Here is a 17,708-nt window from a genome sequence, read left to right on the forward strand (position 1 = left end):
ATGAGAAATGATTTATTTACCCACCGTGATGCCATGAGCAAAAAGATAAAGAAGGCCGTCTCGCTGATGGCAAAACCTTTAATCTTCTTCTCTGCCATGAGGCCGACCTGTAGATCTAGAAGTTCAACGCCATTATCATAGACCTCTTTCAACATTTGGATTTCCTCCTTATCGTCTGTGAGGTCTTCCCATTTTGAGATGGGAATCATCAGCATATTCCGCCGGAATTCATTGTATCTTGCTATGCTCCTCTCCCTATCACGATAAACTGAAAAAGTACACTCTATCAAATCTGCAACTTCACGTTTTAATTTAACAAATTTAAAATAGGATGAAATTAAAAGAGAAAAAACATGAAAAAAAAAGAAGTGCAACCAGTAACTAAAGTAATAAATTTCTTACTCTCCAGTGCGGGCATGTCTACAGGATATCGTCTCTCATGTCCATCGGGGTCCTGACCGACAATGTCTCTCATCCATAGAGGGTAGTTCCACAGATTAAGGGCCCCACAGGCTTGATGCCCCATTGATACAATGTGACATTCCTTACCAATATCTGATAACGTTTCTTCTCCTGGAATTCCTATTAGTTCCTTCATCTCTATCCTGTGAGTCACATGAATGGATGACACCGGATATTTAACTACTATTTGCTTTTATCATAGTCTAAAGTTCAAACTGCTTCCAAAATAACCAGAATGTGAACGGAGTTCCAATCTAAGTGATGCTGTAAACTCAACTCACTCTTTGAGAATTGGAGGGGTTTTGTTGTCCACTGGAGTTCCATGAATGTCTCTGACGAGGATGCTGTCTGGCAACAGACTGTGCATTCGATAGACACCCACAAATTCCTCAGTGAGAGAGTATGGGACTCCATGATTCTGAGGCTTGGGCATTCCTATATAGCCGCTCAGAAGAGAACTTCCAGTGTGACCAAAGATGTTCTTCACCTTCTTACCCAATAACCCATACCTGCACATAGTGAAAGCTTCGTTCATTAATAAGAAGAAAGCCTGTATTTAAACATTTTATAAAAAATACGAATTCCTTTATGTTTTAGCTCTGATAGTTTAGCCCTTTGCCTTAAATTTCAAGATTGCAACCTGTGTAAAACAATATGTAATTATATGTACCAATTGGCGTTCATTCCAGCAAGGAGGGTGTCCGTTTTGAGGAGCTCCACCGTCCAGTCAATGGTGTGGATCTTGGCTATCACGGCTGAAGTCACTAATCTTGCATGGCGATACAAATCCTCGTCGCTCATACCAATATAGTGAAGCTGCATTTATAAATTAGTTGACCAAATTATATTAGTCTGCAATGAGATTGATCTTAGTGCTGCTGGTCCAGATGTGAATTTCAATGAAAAACTTTAATAATCAATGGTCATAGTCAAGTAACATCCATAGTATTCTATAAGTTAGATGGGATTAATGAGAATTTCTGCAATAAAATATAATTACCTTCAACATGTCGCAAACGGAATTATGTTCTTGGATAAAAAGAGCCTGGATAACCGACACCCCAGCCCATGAATTACGAACATCTCCAGAGAGGGCAATTCCGTCTTTGTCGTGAAGAAGAAGGCCATCGTCCCCCAACTTCAACTTACCATCTTTGAATGTTCTTACTTTTTTTGATTCACTCGCGTTGTTTCCATACACTACACTCCCATCCCTGTTTATTTACGTATAGCATGACAAGAGTATATACATTTATATATATTGTGAGACACCTTCACAATTTAGAGGATTTATAGAGAGATAGAGCGTTTAGTCCAGGCAGGTTTTCTTACCACCAGGCGGTCCTCCTATTTCGTGATCCTGTTTTGATGTCACAGCTGCCAGTAGGCACTGCTTTGCCTTCGAATAATTTGAATTCCTTTAGCGGACATTGCGGTGCAACGCTGCGTGGGGCGTTTAACTCTACCTGAAAAATCATGAATTAATGTTAATGTTATATAATTTCTGGTAAAATATATGGTGTTTTCTATTTCTCAGATGGGAAAAAACTGTGATCAAATCTGTTTAAACTTTTTTTTTTTTTAACTATCTATAATTCCGGCACCCTGAAAGGCTTCAGAACACTAAGATTGTAAAAAATGCACTCTTCAAATTTATGATTCTAATAAAATCACTACAAAATTCTAGGCAAATTATACCATAAAATATACTGACAGAAATTTAACAGAGAGCATACGCTCTAAATATATATTGAATAAGGTAAAGTTAATGTTATATAATTTATGATATTTGCATTGAAAATTGTGATAATGGTGATTGAAAACGTTGTGCTTACATATACTTTGTCTTCAACGTGATCGACCCAGTCATGAATCATGAACTGGATCCACGTGGCAGCAAGCATGTTAAATTGTTTGCCTGTATCTACCATTTTCCTCCGAGAGAGCAGCTTGGTAGCAACTACCATGGGATGTGGCTTTAGCAACTGTTTAGTAAATGCACATGTAATTTAGTTATCAGATTAATGACATGTGAAAAAGAAACAACGTTTGGTGGGATGGTTTAATGCATAGTTACCAAATTCGAATTCGAATTCGATTCGGATTCGAATTCGATACGATAAAAATTCGAATGAAAAATTTTTAATTCGAAAAAAAATTCGATAATACACTTCTTAAACATTTTTTAAATAATATATTTTTAAAAATATTTTTAGCTATCTTCTTTTGAATTTATTTTGAATTTTATATAACTGTATATAATAAAAAATCTTCAGAACTAAATCCACTCAAAAAGAATTCACTCACCCCTTCCCTCCAAACTATATACTCTTTTCAAAAACCTATGTTCTTATCTTGATTTCAGAAATTTATTCATGTAAAATAATTCTTTATTTAGAAAATTAATATTCAAATTTATTTTATAGAGAAATCAATCTCTTGTTAAAAAAAAAAAAATAAAATTAATTTAGGTACTTCCATTTCTTTCTGTGCATTTCCCTCCAAACTATATACTCCTTTCAAAAACTTATATTATTTCTTTGATTTCAAAATTTTATTAATATAAAATCCTTGTTTATTTAGAAAATTAATATTCAAATTTATTTTATAGAAAAATCAACCTCTTGTCTTTGAAAAAAGAAATTTTCTAATTTAAATATTTCCATTTCTTTCTCTACCAGTGGGAAAAATCTAACCAAAAAATATCATTGTATGCATTTCCCTCTAAACCATATACTCTTTTCAAAAAACCTATATTCTTTCTTTGATTTCAAAAAGATTCATTAATGTAAAATCCTTTTCTATTTACAAAATTAATATTCAAATTTATTTTATAAAAAATCAACCACTTATTTTTGAAAAAAGAAATTTTCTAATTTAAATACTTCCATTTCCTTTTTGTGAGTGGGAAAAATCTAACCAGAAAATAAAATTTAATAATATCAATGCTCTAATTTAAATACTTCCATATAGCAGCAATCTATTTGTGTTTAGCTAAACGATTTATTGGGTGAATCTTTTGTCTTTCTCTGCTGCTTGACATACCACAACAGTTTTTGTTTTTCTGTTTTTCTCTGTTGCATGCCATACTGCAACAATTCTTGTTTTTCTCTGCCGCATGCATGCCATACCTGAGCAATCTATTTGTTCCTTAGTTAATAAACCATCTGCTAACTATGCCAGGTAATGAACCATACATACACCCAAATCATTAAGCACCCAGGTAATGAACCATACATACACCCAAATCGTTAATCACCTACACTATGAACCGATGCGCCCAAATCATTAAGCACCCAGATAATGAACCATTCATGCGCCCAAATCGTTAATCACCTACACTACGAATCGGATCGAATTTTATGGAACTATTCGGTATTCGAATCGTACGGGCGAATTTTCGAATTTTTAACAGTGATTCGCCCGTATTTGGTAACTATGGTTTAATGACCTTATCATGCTGAGAAGGCAGCGTGTTTCGCCCAAAGAACGCCCCTTGGCATCCTGTTTCGGCACAGAACAGGTCATCGTAACTTCCATCAGGAGTTCTACCCCTGCATTATATCTTCCTCCCTGCACTGCCGTACTTCCCACATTGATAAGATTATAACGCTCGTGCAATGTCCGCCTTATCTCCAGGTATAGGAGTCCTAGGCAGACAGGCAATCTATGCCACGCGTAGAATCGATGCACCAAATGTATAATCTGCAGATTAGGAAAAAAAGAGAAACATCAAAGTTCATAACCCCTCATTCATTCAGTATTCTACATTTACAACATTTCATTTCATGGTGATACTTACTACGAAGAGGAGCCTGTCTATGAAACTCAATCGAGCCTGTCTATGAAACTCAATCTTGAATATTGGGAGACGAGGTTCCGGTTAATCAAACCCATGATCTTGTTGGGGATTTTTCTGGTAAATGTTGGAATGTTAATTCCAACTGCAGGCTGCAGACACCGTGCAGGCAGACGTGGGCAGCCGACTCAGCAGGCTCGTACAGCGCTTGAAACCGCTCCTCCAAAACCACCTTTCAATCTCGGACCGCTTTTGAGTGAAAGTTGTTTCCGTATTTTTGAGCCCGATATAATATAGTGCTGCCGCGTGGCTCTCAGCATACATAAGCAAACGTCATTTCTCGGGTACTATCGTTCAGTCAAGTAAGGCCTCCCGATATCCATTCCAGCCGTCCGATTTAATCCTTCATCCTCCGCCGTCCATCAACCAAACCTGCATTCGAGCCAGCAATTAAATGCCTTGCGTGGAGTAAAAGGAATTCTGGTTGACCGCCGATTAAATTAAATAAATGCCATGCTGAGAATTAAATGGGATTTGCAGAGGGTTGGTAAAACTCTTAAGTTTTACCGCATGTGTTATTTTGTTTTGATATACACGTTATGTGATATTTTTTTTGTATGGCATTCATATTAAAAGGGTGGTTGTAATATGTGCGTTGACCATTTTTTTTAAAAACGGAGGAGCAGCAAAGAACCATGTAATTTTTGCACAGCAGTGCATAAATAAAAACGTGGGAGCGCATATGTTTGTGTGAATGTTTTTATGCAGTTAACTATTGTAAAAACGCAGCAGCGAAAGTTAAGGTTTTTGCACAGCAGTGCAAGCTAAGATAAACAGGGGAGCAGCGAGAAATTTTTATATATGTGTTGATTTTTGCAAGGAGGATATGCACAGCAGTGCAATGTGTGAGCTCGCGGCAGCAAAAGAATAGGGGAGCAGCAGATGGTTTTTATGTGTTGATTTGTTTTTGCAAGGATGAATGCACAGCAGTGCGAATAGAGAAAACGAGGAGGAGCGGATGAAGAAATGTATTACACAGCAGTGTAAATGGTGTGAGTAAAGAAATGGTTTTTTACCTCACAGTGAATGTAATGTAAAAGTTCTTTTTACAGGAATATATGTAAATTTATTTTTACAGCAGTAAGTGTAAAATAGTTTTTCACAGCAGTGAATGTAAAAGGGGTTTTACAGCAGTAAACCCAGCTCAGTAAATTCTCAGGAGGAGACAGAGTAGTTTTTATTAGTGAAAGTAATTTGGTGAATCCCTCTCAGCAAAGAGGATGAATATGTATCAGAGTTGGCTGAATGTATTTTTGGTAAATCCCTCTGAGTGAAAGAGGATGAATGTTGTTTCAGGCATTTTATATTTTAATGAATACAAGGATTTTTATGACCGTGTAATACTCTGTTCTAAGAATTCTTATTAAAAGCTTCCTTGTGCCCAAAAGATCCTGTGGAGCAAAGAAAACAGAGCATTGTCTCTGTGTGTTGAGTTTCAGTTTTATTTGTGTGTTTTTTGGATTTTTTTTTTTTTTTTAACAAAGTCGGATACTTATATATTATAAAAGGCCAGCAATACTGAATTCGATTACATAGGGGAAAAGGATTTGAAAGCTGAGGGTCAAAAACGGGTTCGCAGACCCGTATTCCTCATTGCTTCTTTTGATTAAACTGAAAACAAAATGAAGACGACTGTACTGTCTAACGAAGGAACCGCCTATCCATTTAACTTTACATTGCATATCTATTAAGGAAGGTGTTGAGTGACTGAGTCATCCTGGTGCCTTGCGCTTGCCTTGGTTGAAGTTTCGGCCTGGTAACTCTGAGTGAGGGAGCGAATGTGTTGAATGGCTGCCTCCAAGTGGCTGCATCTATCTTGAAGAGCTTCGATCTCATTCTTCCTTTTGTCTAGCTTTTTTCGCTTAGAATTCCTGTCTGCATGGTAGTCATCCGTCAGCTCCTTGAGTTGCTTTGTGAGGCTATTTATCATAATCGTATGGGCCTTGCACATGGTGCAGTCCCTATTATTGAAGATTCTGTCCAGAGCGATGCCGGGTTGGGCCTGAGCGGGAGGGTTGTTATGCTGTTCAGCCATTTCAGTAATTAAAGGACCAGTGTTTGAGAAAAGAGGGGGCCCGATAAGAGCTGAGGGCGAGGGTATTAGAGGAGGATAAGCAAAGGCGCAGAGGTTCTGGGATGGAGAATATAAGATCAAAGGGCTCAGGGAGCTGAGATGAGAGAGCTGGGGAAGATTTCTAAAAGCTCTGCAGAGAATGGAACACAGAGAGTTAGTTATAATAAAACCCACAGAGCGAGAGACAGAGTTTACCAAGATCCGGATGTAGGCTTGATCCCGCTGCGAGCTGTTGGAGATCACACGAAGCCAACTTTTAAGGAGAACAACAGTATTATGCCTTGCAAACTTGCGGGCGTTGTGGTTTCTGAGATCTAAGGTGCCATTTAAAGAGAGCGGGAGGCTTCTCCTGTTGTCGGTCCGATGCATGAATCCAGACATGTGAAGAGAGCTGCTCTTTGAAATGATTTCTCTGCCGCCCAGAATCGTGTGAGAGAGATGGACTCGATCTCCCCTCCAGAGATTGGCTGCGCGAGTCAGGATAAAAAACATGATTAAACTTAGCTTGCTGATATGGATCATATTTTGTTGACAGAAAAAGGATCCTTGGTACCGAGTTATGCAGTCGAGATGGATTGGGAGACGGAAAGAAGAGTTCGAGGGAGATCTAAGATGATGATCCTCCTGTCTGAGTTGACTTCTGTCCTGAATTGAGGCGATGTGAGGGATCTTTTTATGGGATATCCTTACCATATACCTTGTCATTCTCTCTTATCTGACCTGGCTGCCTACCTGTGGCTTTATTTGCTTGCTCATCCGCTTCCCTGTTGTTCTCCCTCAGAATATGCTTGAACGAGACCTCTCCCAGCTGCTTAATGTTTTCCTTTATCCTAGTTTTGATATTATTCAATGCCATCTGCTTGAAGTCTCTCCCTGATTTCATGGCCGCAATGATGATTGCAGAATCGCCCAAAATAAAAAGGTTTTGAAGGCCTAATTTCCGAGAGATAGAGGTTCCCAGCAGAAGGCTATACGCCTCTGCCTTGTTATTGGTCATGGTGCCTAAACCCCATTCATAAGATACTATAACTTCCCCTTGAGGATCTTTAATGATCCCACCCGCTCCAGCTTGACCAGGATTATTCTTGGAAGCTCCATCGAACTGGAGGACCGGTCTCCTTTGGTTCTGGATCCACTGGGTGACTTCTTCTTTTGTCCCACGAAGTTTCCAATCCGGGTTGCCTTTCCAGATGCTTGGGTTTTTCGAAGGGGTTGTCCCATACTTAAATTTGCCCATCCACTCTTTTATTTTTGCATCAGACGAGTCCATGTCCACCTGAGTTATACCATTAGCCTCAATAGTTTCTGAGATTAGTGCAGTTGTTTTTGCAATGGTGCTAACTATGCTTGGTTTTTCGTTGTTGAATATACATTTATTCCGGGAGATCCAAATCTGCCAGCAGAGATTTGGAGGAATGCTGTTCCAGAGCCTTGCTGCTAGGGTCTTGCCTTTTTTGCTCTGAGGTAGGAGTTTCCCCCAGTTTTTCTGAAGAAGAGTGATTTGGTTTGGCAACTGACCTGTTTCTAAGGGGCTGGTGAGGAGCTTCCAACAAGTTTTGGCGAACGGGCACTCTATGAAAATGTGTATGCTGCTTTCCTCTGCTGCCTTGCACATGCAACAAATAGAGGGACCTTGGATGCCTTTCTTCTTGAGGTTCTCCGCAGTGAGGATTTTGCCATGGAGTAGGGTCCAGTTGAACAGTTTCACCTTTGGTAGACTTTCACTTCTCCATGCAACTTTGTGTAGGGGCCATGTGTTGACTGCTGAGGTATTTTGAAGAGCTTTGTAGCCTTCTTTCACCGTGTATCTTCCACCATTAGGATCCCAGACAAAATTATCCTCAATCTGTTTGTTGGTGGGAGCTGCGCCTGTAAGGGAAGTCTTGAGCTCGGCCCATAGGTTTGCAAGATCCGAGGGGAGGTTAAAGGATCTCCACCCTATCCAAGAGTTGTTCTCCCAAAGAGAGATATCAAAGAGGGTTTTGAGTTTTGCTTCAGTCATCCACCTCTGGAGGGGCCTGAAATTGAGGAGGGATTCCCTTTCATTTGACCCCATTATCCTGTCCTTCCAAATATTAATCTCCTTGCCATTACCCGGTACCCTTGATATATAGGATTTGAATTGAGGGAGCATTTTTTTAATCAGTTTCCACATAGGCGTACCCTGCCTATCAATGATGGTTTCAGTGAGTATGTTGCTATTGGCCCCGCTCAGATACTTCTTCTTAATGGCTTCTGTCCACCAGGTTCCTCTTTCATGGAGAATTCGCCAAATTAGCTTGAAGCCCATGGCCATGTTTGCAAGTCTTGGAATTCTGATTCCGAGTCCTCCCTTCTCTAGGGGAAGAGTGACCTTGTCCCACTTTACCAGACTAAACTTTTTTGAATTTTGCTTTCCTCCTTGCCACAGGAAACCTCTGATTATCAACTCCATGTGTTTGTGGATGCTAGCCGGGGCTAAAGTTGTTGCAAATTGGTATATTGGGAGAGCTGTGAGAATGGCTTTGATTAGTATTGTTCTGCCCGCCAAGTTTAGCCAGTACACTCCCCAGCTTTGAAGCTTGCCTCTCAATTTTTCAATCAGCTTGACCCAAATCTCTGATTTTAAAGTTTCTTTTGCTAGAGGTAGCCCTAGGTACATAAAGTAAGTCCAATTCCTTTGAGCCGGGATTTCCATTATTGTGGAAATTCTCTGAATTATATTTCTGGGGACGTTCCAAGTATAAATCATGCATTTGTGGTTGTTTAGCTTGCCTCCAGAGGCTTGCAAAAAAAGGTCTAGAGCTTTTTTGAATCTCCGGGCCATGAGACTTGAGGCACCTCCTATTAATAAAGTGTCATCTGCAAACAGGGAGTGATTGATCCCTTTGACACCTCTTGCTATTTCGACCCCTGTTATTTCCTTTGTCCTTCGCATATTCTCCAGCTGTAGGCTGAGAGTTTCCGCCATGATAATATAGAGGAAGGGGGAAAGAGGGCACCCCTGTCTCAATCCTCTCGTGCTTTTGAAAGCCTTGCTGGGCCTGCCATTTATAAGGGGGGCCGTCCAATTGTCTGATATGCATTCCATGATCTTGTTGATGAAGAGCTCAGATATCCCGAATTCTTTTAGAACTGCCTGGAGGAATGCATGATTCACCCGGTCAAATGCATTTGCCATGTCAAGCTTAATGATCATACCCCTTTCGTTTCTTGATATGCTGCTCTGAATAGCCTCCTGGATAAGGATGACATTATCAGAGATTTGCCTCTTGGGAACGAAGCCACCTTGGTTCTCTGAGATGAGGGAGGGGAGCAGATTTTTGAGTCTGTTTGCTAAGATCTTGGTTATGATCTTGTAGGAGACATTACAAAGGGATATGGGGCAGAATCTATCAAAGGATTGGGGATTAGGGTCTTTAGGAATAAGGGCCAGATGGGAGGATTTCATACCACTGCCCATTTTGCATTTAGCGAAGAAGTTTTTAGCCACCCTGATGTAGTCCTTCTTTATGATATCCCAATGGGTCTTATAAAAGTCCACTGTGAAGCCATCGGGCCCCAGGGCCTTGTCCGAGGCCATACTGTATATTGACCCTTCGATTTCTTCCACCGTGAGCTCTTTGTCCAGTTCAGCGTTCTGTTCTTCTGAGATTTTGTTTTTCAAATTTTTGAAGAAGTCCAGGTTGAGCATGTGATGCGGATCAGCGGTTAAGAGGTTTTGGAAGTGCTGAGTTGCTGCTTCCCTAATCTCCTCTTGATCTTTTATCTCTACACCTTCCACTGCTATTTTTTCGATATTGTTTCCAGCTCTTCTTAGTTTCAGACTGTTATGGAAAAAGGATGTGTTGCGGTCTCCCGATTTGAGCCAAAGGCATCTTGATTTTTGCCTTTGCTCCTCTTCCTCTTTTCTATTCTGCTTGTACATCTCCTTGTACAATTCGTTTTCTTTTGCTTGGTCTTCCTCCGTTTCTTGTCTGGTTTCCTTTTCTAGATTCCATATTGTTAGTTTTGCTTGGAGTTCAGATTTCTTTTTACTTTCTTCTTTTGCCTTGTCTCTTGCCCAATTTTTGATTGCTATCCGAAGGAGCTTGATCTTGGTTTCCCATATGAAGTGAGGGGAGCCTAATATTTCAGTTGCCCACTGCGCTTTTATCAGAGGTTTGAAGTCCTCGCATTTGTCCCAGGCTCTGTTGTATTTAAACGGGAGCGGACCCATATTCCTCCCCTTATCCATTTTCAGTGCCACCGGCTTATGATCTGAGATATACCCTTGAATGATGAAGCTTTGGATGCTTGTGAAATTAGCCACTATTGTCTCTTGGACCAGAATGCGATCCAGCCTTTCTTTTATGTTGTTCCTTCCTGTTCGCTTATTTGACCATGTGAAGCGCCCATTCTGAGGCTGTATGTCCACCAGATTATGAGCTTGAATGATTTCTTCGAGGGCATCTCTTGAGGGATCTGCCAAGAAATTCCCTCCTATCTTTTCTTCTGCATTTCTGATTAGGTTCATATCTCCTCCCAGGCAGATGTTTATTCTTTGGGCGTCCAATAGATCAGATGAGATTGACTCCCAACAGATGGCTTTTTCTCTGTAGTGAGGGGGGGCGTACACATTGTAAATAGTGTATTCTTCTGTTGCTGCTATGTTTTGTATATCTGTTCTGATCCACCATCTACTTTTCCTGTAGTCTTTGAGCTTCCATTTGTTCTTATCCCAGAGCGTCCCTAAGCCTCCTGAGGCTCCTGCTGCATTTACTGCTGTTCCCTCATATATGTTGCTTTTTTTCAAACTGCTTTGGAATTCCTGCTCGGTGATTTTGGTCTCCTGGAGAAGGAGGATGTCCGGATGTTCTGATTTTAGTAGGTCTCGGACTGCATTTACTTTAAGGGAGGAGCCCATCCCCCTACAATTCCAAGAGACCAGATTCATCATTTATGTTTTGTGTGGGCCCCGCCTTTCTCTTTCGTTCTCTCCCCGCTTCCTTTAGATTTGTCTAGGAAAGTATCCATTGGTTGTTGGGTCCCTGTGGCCATCTCTTTGGCAGCTGTCTCATCCCTTATTTCTTTATTGGATTTTCTTCCAACTTTTCTTGGAGGGTCGATGGAAGAGCTAGTTTCCTTAGACTTGTTTCTCGTTAATATTCTTTCTGCTGTTGGAGGAGGAGAGGATGGGTGGGGAGATTCAGGAGGAACAGAGGGGGCTCTTGGAGAGGGAGGGGGGGAAGGGGGTTCTTCAGAGGACAGGGTTTCGAAAGGGTTGGAGGATGAGAGGAATGGAGGGCCAGATCCGGAGGGATGAGAAGGGGAGGGAGGGGTTTCTGGAGGTGGTTTAGAGATACTCGATGGAGGGGGGTTTGATTTCTTTTTCTTGACTGTTTCCCATGCTTCTTCCGGAGCTTCAGTATTAGTTTCAGAAACATTTAACTTAGATTTAGTACATCGGTTTGCAAAATGCCCATATTCATGACATACCTTGCACTTGAACGGTAGTTGTTCGTAGTCCACTTGCTGTATGTGCGTCCACTGGTCAACTTTGAGCTTGATTGCTTCTGGCAGCCCCTTTCCCAGATCAACTTCCACACAGATCCTTGCGCATGCATGCATATTCTCTTTTGGTTCCGATCTATCGATATATTTTCCCACTGCGTTTCCAATGGCTTTTACAGATTCGTCACCCCAGCAGTGGAGCGGCAGGTGCGGGAGGCGGACCCAAACAGGAACAGCATTAGGGACGTCCATCTCTGGGTCAAAATCAGGGGTCCATCTGTTCAAATAGAGGCCTCTAGTGTCCATGAAGTAAGGACCATTTCTGAAAATGAGGTTCCGATCCTCCGTTGTTTCGAAGAGGAAAGTGAAAAACCCTCTTCCACAGAACCTTATTGCTATCTTTCCTTGAACCATTGAGTTCCAGTTCCTTTCTACCCATCGTTGAACTGTGCGGGGAGAGGGCCATAGTCCGGTAAACTGGCCAACCAGGCCCCGGTCAGCTAAGGCTACTGCAGCTCTCCTCGGGAGGGCGGGAGGGAGCGAGACTTCCGGTATTTCATCTAGCTTTTTGATGAATCTTGTTGCTGTAGGTCTGATTCTTTCTGCAGAGTTCTCTGGAATAAGAGAGGCAAAGGACTTTTCGAGATCCTCGGGCTCCTTATGAGGTGGATCCATTGAAGTTGATGCTTCTGCACCTCTGGCTCTCCTGCGGAGGCGCCAGAGGGATGGAGAACCCTAGAAGCAGCGCTGCCAGGCGCAAACGCTCAGAGGGGAAGGGATCAGCAGGCAGACGAGGCAGAGGCCCCGGAAAAGAAGGAGGGCAGAGGCCCCGATCTGAGAGAGGGCAGGAGGCCCTGGGCAGAAGGCAGGCGCCGCCGAGCAGCAGCGCTGCCAGACACAGGCCCGCGGGGAAGGATCAGGAGGGAGCCATGGAGGACTCCGGGCTTCAAACGCGCGCTCCTTCACACAATTCGTGTTTTTGGGATTTTACCAGAAAAATCCCCAACAGTAAAATCCCAAAAACAGACAAACTGAACACAGACAGAGACAATGCTCTGTTACTCTGCCACAGGATCTTTTGCACAGGGAAGTTTAAATAAAATTTCTGAGAACAGAGTATTACACTTCCACACAAATATTTGTATTCATTAAAAACATAATACCTGAAACAAACTTCATCCTCTTTCACTCAGAGGGATTTACCAAAAAAATATTCAGCCAACAAGAACAAAAACTCTGTCTCCTCTGAGATTTTACACTGCTGGTGTGTAAAACCCTCATTTACATTTAATTTCAACCTTTTGTTTTGTTCCACACTGCTGTGCGGTATATGCCCCCTGCTTCACACGCTGATCTTCATTGTATTTCATTAACGCCTTTTTTTTCTTTTCCACTGTTGTGCACACTTTAGTTTCTCTCTGTTCTCTTTTGCTGCAACGAGCTCACCTTTCTCGTTTTTTTCATTCGTTATGTTTTCATTACACAAAATGGTCAACACACATATATGCGCTCCCCCATTTTTATTTTTCATATGCACTGCTGTGCAATACCATAGTTTTTCGCTGCTGCGGAAAGGAACATTACAACCACAAGCGTTTTTCGCTTTGACTCGTTATCTCAAAAAAAACTTAAAACAAACATATGTAAAAACATAAAACGAACACACATAATTACTTTACGTGCCGTAAAAGAACTTCTACCGACTTTCTATACGATCAGGAAGAGTTCATTAAATGCCTTAATAAAAAAAATCTGCGGTCAACCAAATGTTAATTTTACTCCACGCAATGTAATTAATTCGATGCAGGTTCGTATGCAGGTTTGATTTATGGACGGCGGAGAACATTGAAGTGAATCAGACGGTGGACAAAGATTTTGGGAGGCTCCTTTGTGCTAAACATTAGCGTCCAAAAAGTCAGTTCTACTGACGTATGTAGAGGACCACGTGGCTGCATTACATTGTATCGGAGTCCACTGTCCGGAAACAGCCAGATGACCAAAGGCGGTCCGATAAGTTTAAGTGGTTTTGCTGAGGCGGTTTTAGGTGCTGCGTGCTTGATGAGTTGATGGCGGATTTGGCCTACCGTCACTGTCCACGATTTTGCAGTCGCTGTCCACAACACATGCAGTTGGAATTAATATTCCAACACTCCCCTTTAATTTCAACTGCTGGGCATTCAGTCATACCCAAACACTTCCTCACATAGAGGGATTCACCAACTGCTGTTACAAAGACATCTTCCTCTCATAGAGGGATTCACCAATACTGCTTTTCATGCAGTTCCACAAACAATCAAAGTTGTCTTCCTCTTAACAGAGGGATTCACCTGAGACTGTGCTGAAGAGCACCTTCCTCTTGACCGAGGGATTCACCAGTGTATGCTAAAAAACATCTTCCTCTTGACAGAGGGATTTACCACACTATGTTGAAAAGCATCTTCCTCTTGACAGAGGGATTCACCATGACACTGTGTTGAAAAACACCTTCCTCTCTTCTCGCACTGCTGTGCGTCATATACTTCGCTTCAAATAAAATACCAAAAAAATTTGGATTTTATTTACGCTGCTGCGTTTCATTCTCCACACAAAAAAAAATTAACACGGGCTGCCCCTGTACCTTTTTACACCCTTGCTTCACAAAATCTTCGTCTTCATTTTTTATTTACACAATGCACTGCTGTAAAGAAAAATTTCTTTTACATGTGCTGCTGCCCATTACATTTCGTTTTTTTTTAACAAAAAAAAAAAATCATGCTGCTGCATTTTTCATATTCACACTGTTGTGTGTTTTTACTACATATTCTCCAACAACAAAAACAAGACTTACATTACCCTTTTAACTGCTGTGTGAAAAATTTCATGGTTGCACTAATGCGTGCTTCCGTTTTCTACATTACATGCTCCTCCTTCATTTTCCTCTCACTGCTTTGCGTTTTCATTACCAATACAAAACATTTCCATCTGCTGTGTATTACACTCACTTTGCTATGAGTATATTCTCTCATATTACATAAAAGGAAAAAACTCCGTTCCATTGCTATGCATTTCAATGCATGTGCTCCACAAAAAAGATTTCCATGCTGCTGTGCATTCTAATCCATGTGCTCCACACACAAAAGTTTCCACGCTGCCCCTTTTCTATGTTCTGCCTTCACACTGCTGTGCGGGTCTCCTTGCTTTTCATTTTTCTTATCGCGCTGTTGCACTTCACATTTCAACGCTGCCCCTTTTTCTTCTCCGCACTTCTGTGCATATTGCATTGCATATGTGATAAAAAAATTACATTTTTCAACACTGCTGCATAATACATTTCAGATGGATTAACAACAAAAAAAGTTCATTTGTGCTCTGCTGCGCTGCAATATATCCTCCACGCAATCTCCATGCCCTGCAGACTTTTCTTCTCTGCTTTTATGGCAAATTTAATTCCATATCTCTCCCCTATAACAAGATCTTCATCAAAGAATGAATGTTAAAATAGTTCAGCAATAATGATCAATAATTACAGGCTCCCCCTTAATGTATGCATTGTCTTTTTTTCAGCAAATTTTTCTCAAAAGAAACTTAGATCAGCTGGAGAGCTCAAGGGACTTTCAGGTTGTATTTCCTTCTTTCTCCATACTTGTGTAACTTTTTTCATTTGCATGGGTCTAGCTTGCATAGGAGCCCATGTTATGTTACAATCGCGTGCCATATGCCCAATGTTATGACACTTGAAACATTCTACATTGCTCATGAATAAGATTTCATGATTTCTTCTTGCAAAATTGTTTCTTGGAGATTGTCGAAGACTACACCATCTATCTCTATGAAATGCTCTACAGTCTTTTGCCATATGACCAAAGTTTGAACAAGAGTAACAATAACCATCAAATGAACTTTGGTACCTGGGAGATGGAGGTTTCCTTGATGTGCTTCTGAAGCTTTTCTGCCTTGTAATCCCTTGATGATAACCATTGCATCGTGCCTCTTTGACATCAGCTACATTTCTTCTTGGAGCTGGTTTTCTACTTGGAGTAGGATTTCTTCTATTGTAGCCTTCATTTTTCTCCTTGCCTTTGCTGAAACTAAGAGCATCACCATTTCTTTCTGCCTTCTTCGCATCTCCTTTGCTTAGAGCATCTTCATTCTTGTTTGAGGGTTCACCTACATACCCAAGTCCTAATTTATCAGATGGAGATCTGTGATAGCTGAGCATGTCATCCAAGGCTTGAGAGCTCTTCATGATTTTGTTCATCCCTTCAACCTTTTTCTTGAGGAGGACAATCTCTTCTTCCAATCTTTCACATTCATTATTTTTCTTTGCAAGTTGTTCCTCAGTTTCTTCCTTGCTACGAGTAGCTTCAGCTGCTACTATTTTAAGGGAGATAATTTCTGACTTCATTTTGGAGAGTTTTGCTTGACTGCTCTCCATTTTCTTCTCAGCTCCTTGTGCCTGCTTCCTGGCTTCTTGTAGTTCAGACTGAAGGGAGGAAACCTCTGCCTTGTACTGTCCAATCTCTTCTACAAGTTTGTTCACTCTCTTGTGCCTTTGTTCAAGTTGACTTGTCAATACATCTTCCTGCTTCTTTGCTTTATTCAACTGATTTGTTATGAATATGATTTCTTCATGATGTTTCCTCTTGCATTGATCAAGCTCCTTTTTAAGCTTGGCGAGCTCTTCATCTCTTTCTTTTACTTGAAGTTTGATGAGGTCAACCTTCTCACATTCAGCTTCTATGATGGGTTCAGAATTTTCTTCTTCACTGATGGTCATGGTCAGTGCTCCCTTTGCATGAAGGTCATGAAGTCTGTCCCATATCTCCTTTGCTGATGAATATTTTCCTAGATTCTTCTTTACAGAATCAGGAAGTCCATCCAAGATAGTCTTTGCTGCTTTTGCATTGTACTCCTTGGATTCTTTAGCATTCTTGCTATCATCAATCACTGATTCCCAGATTTTAATCCCTTCAGACTTTAAGAAAGTCCTCATTTTTATTTCCCATATATCAAAGTTCCCATCGAACCTTCGAGCCTCAAATAGAATGCTTTCAAATAGATTGTTTTCTATTTTAATAAAAGAGGGAGACACAACCTTAGGAGGATTGGAGGCTTTCTTCTTTGACCTTGCCATTCTTAACTATGTTTAAAATATGTGACTGTGTTTTTAAAATGACTCACTGTTTCTTCAAAAGCAACACAAAAAATTAATCTGAGAAATACCTGAATCCTTTTGCTGAGTCTTCACACTGCTGGAGAAGCTTTCTCTGCTGCAACAAGAATCTTTCCTTCAGCTTCTTTGACACTTTTAAAGAGCCTAGACTAGCTATGATACCATTGTTGGGGATTTTTCTGGTAAAATCCCAAAAACAAACAAACTGAACACAGACAGAGACAATGCTCTGTTACTTTGCCAGAGGATATTTTGCACAGGGAAGTTTAAATAAAATTTCTGAGAACAGAGTATTGCACTTCCACACAAATATTTGTATTCATTAAAAACATAATGCCTGATACAAACTTCATCCTCTTTCACTCAGAGGGATTTACCAAAAAAATATTCAGCCAACAAGAACAAAAACTCTGTCTCCTCTGAGATTTTACGTTGCTGGTGTGTAAAAACCTCATTTACATTTAATTTCAACCTTTTGTTTTGTTCCACACTGCTGTGCGATATATGCCCCCTACTTCACACACTGATCTTCATTGTATTTCATTAACGCCTTTTTTTTCTTTTGCACTGTTGTGCACACTTTAGTTTCTCTCTGTTCTCTTTTGCTGCAGCGAGCTCACCTTTCTCATTTTTTTCATTCGTTATGTTTTCATTACACAAAATGGTCAACACACATATATGCGCTCCCC

At 40.8% G+C, this 17,708-nt stretch overlaps 1 pseudogene; it reads right to left on the minus strand.

The window, feature by feature from the left end:
* LOC149154993 (alpha-dioxygenase PIOX-like) overlaps nucleotides 1-6,356 on the minus strand; it is a 50,789-nt pseudogene extending 44,433 nt beyond the window's left edge.
* Nucleotides 6,357-17,708: the final 11,352 nt, after the last annotated feature.

This window comes from Pinus tabuliformis, chromosome 9 (assembly GCF_031772625.1).
Source record: "Pinus tabuliformis cultivar Carrire ecotype Pingquan chromosome 9, CPIR1, whole genome shotgun sequence".
Lineage (NCBI taxonomy): Eukaryota > Viridiplantae > Streptophyta > Pinopsida > Pinales > Pinaceae > Pinus > Pinus tabuliformis.